This window comes from Crocuta crocuta, unplaced genomic scaffold (genome assembly GCF_008692635.1).
Source record: "Crocuta crocuta isolate KB4526 unplaced genomic scaffold, BGI_CrCroc_1.0 scaffold229, whole genome shotgun sequence".
Classification (NCBI taxonomy): domain Eukaryota; kingdom Metazoa; phylum Chordata; class Mammalia; order Carnivora; family Hyaenidae; genus Crocuta; species Crocuta crocuta.
Window position 1 is genome coordinate 1077851 of NW_027536464.1, and position 2518 is coordinate 1080368.

Here is a 2518-nt window from a genome sequence, read left to right on the forward strand (position 1 = left end):
TCCAACATTGGCCTATGTCATGATCTCTCCATTCCCAAGGTTGAGCCCTGCATTGGACTCTGTGCTGGCAGCTCAGAGCCTGGAGCCCGTTACAGATTCTGTGTCTCCCTCTCTCCCGGCCCCTCCCCCACTCACACTCTGTCTCTCCCTCTCAAACACTAAACGTAACTAAATCAATAAACTTTTAAAAAAGGTAAACTGAGGCATATTAAAAATGTCAAGAGTTTGAACAAAGAGCGATTCCTTCCAACCAAGCAGTGCCGAACTGGAAGTGTTTAGGAGCCCTCTCCCACCAGGAACCAGGAAGAAGACTTACATAAAGAGGACATGAAGCAAAGAAAGGAAACTATTTGGCTAAAACTCGAAGGCTAGTTGGATGCTTGTGGTTGGCTGTTCTTAGCGTTTTGTTTTCATAACCTCAAGGCATTTATAGGCTTATATTTTGGTTTGCTTACATAGGCAATCCTGGCATTAGAGCCACTCAGCCTAATGGCCTCCCTGCTTAATTAATTTAACAATACTTTTCCAATAAACTTCCAGTAATAGAATATGTCTCCTGAAACCTAAGAAACGTCATAATGCTCCTACTTATATACACCTTTGCATTAAAGGTGTTTCCAGACGTTTTGGGATGTGATGTGACAAATGCAGTCTTTATAACAAATGCACCATTTGGATGAGTGAAGCATATTTGTTTTTTGTTGTTGTTGTTTTTATAAGAGAACAAATCTACACCTTTATTTATTTACTTTTCAGTTAGTTTAAATCCTTGAGGGGCACAGCATCACACGGATTCTGTGGCCAATGGCTTTAGCAGGAATGTTGCTTCAGAAATTGGCACGAACCATGCACTGTCTCCATGAGCAGGAGCTACTTTTCCCCAGATTGCTCTGGTTTTGTTCAATTTTCCACCAGGGGCACTGTGTTGTTCTTTGCTTTGCACACATAAGCACGCCTCTTACAGAGATAGAATTCAGTTTCATCTCAAGCATAAACACCTTCAATTTTAAGAAGAGGTGTGTGCTCCCTCTGGTTCCGGAGACCCTGCTTACAGCCAGCAAAAATCTCTGGACCACAGCCTTCCAGACATATTTGTCATTTCAGGAGTCCTGTTCCCAGCAGGCCTCCACGGGTTCCAAGATGGGGGAAAGAGCTGAAACATGGTTTTCAAAATAACCACATACTCACTCTGGTTAGAACTCTTGTAGCTGGAATACACAAAGTTTCAGTTAAGACGATATTAATCCCTAGATGACAATTGACACAATATAAATCAAACAAGTAAGAAACAGTCAACAGTGAATAGATGGTGATTGATGTCAGCAATGTAAACCCCTTAAGTCTTCCTCAGTATCTCTGAAAACTCAGCTGCTTTGACATTTCTTCCAGGAAGGTTTAATGGGCCCCTGGTGTCCACAAGTATGCGTGGTGCTGTTCCTTCATACTTTCAGGGTACCTATTCTTGCTGTGCTGTCTCTCCTTTCAACAGTGGGGAGAAGGCAGGAGCAGGTGATTGTTTTATTAACCTCTGTATGTCTATTGTCTCAAAGGTAGGGACTCCTTTCCCCCCACACCAGCATACCTAGTATATAGTAGACACCCAATTAATGTCTGTTCAATGAGTCTAGTTTCTACATGTGCTATGTTCTGGGAGGAGATGCACTTTCTCAGGGTCTACCCAGCAAATGTCAAGGCTTTTAAACTGTTGCCTAGAAATATCTGATACTGGGAACATTAACCTTTAGAAGCCATCTTAGCATTTACTTAAAGGCTATGTTTTGTGACGAATAACAGGCTACATCTAAAGTCTGGTAATGTCCTCTGCTAACAGATTTAATAAAAATGTAAAATGGATTGAGAAATTATCAAAAATCATAAGCTCACAGCTTATTACTCTATTGCAAAGAACATATTCTCTGGTTAATCTTCTTCTATGTCCTAAAGATCTATGGCCACTTAGTCAGCCCTAGAATCCAGTCAAATCAATTACCACATTAGTTCTTACAGCTTCCAGACAGGAATATCCTTCATCTGCCCAAATCCTCATGTTCCCCTGTGAATCTAGGTTTCATTGCACCACCAGGTGAAAGCTCATTTTAAAAATGACATGTGCTATGAGAAATTTGCCCTACTGGAGAAAAAGAAATGGAAAAATAGGGGGCTTTGAAATCAAGAGCAGTACAACTGAACTTAATCTGTATCTACTGAGGCTTTATCTATGCTCACTACTCTGTTAAATGCTGTGGGGTATATAAGAGAGGGGCAAAACATTAAACTTTATGCAGCCCTCTGGCACAGTCATGTGAAACATTTAATAACATTAAAAAGCAAGAGTATGATTAAGTGTCAGAATGAGATATGCAGTCAGTAAGTGCCTTTGAAGTTCTGCTGAAAGACATCCTCAGGGGTCTAAGGGAGTTAGCCCAAGGCCGATTCAAGACAGATCTCTAGGGTGGACAACAGATTTGGGAGAGGGCAGCTGCAGAGATTTCTGAGCAGCCACAGTAGCATAAGCACA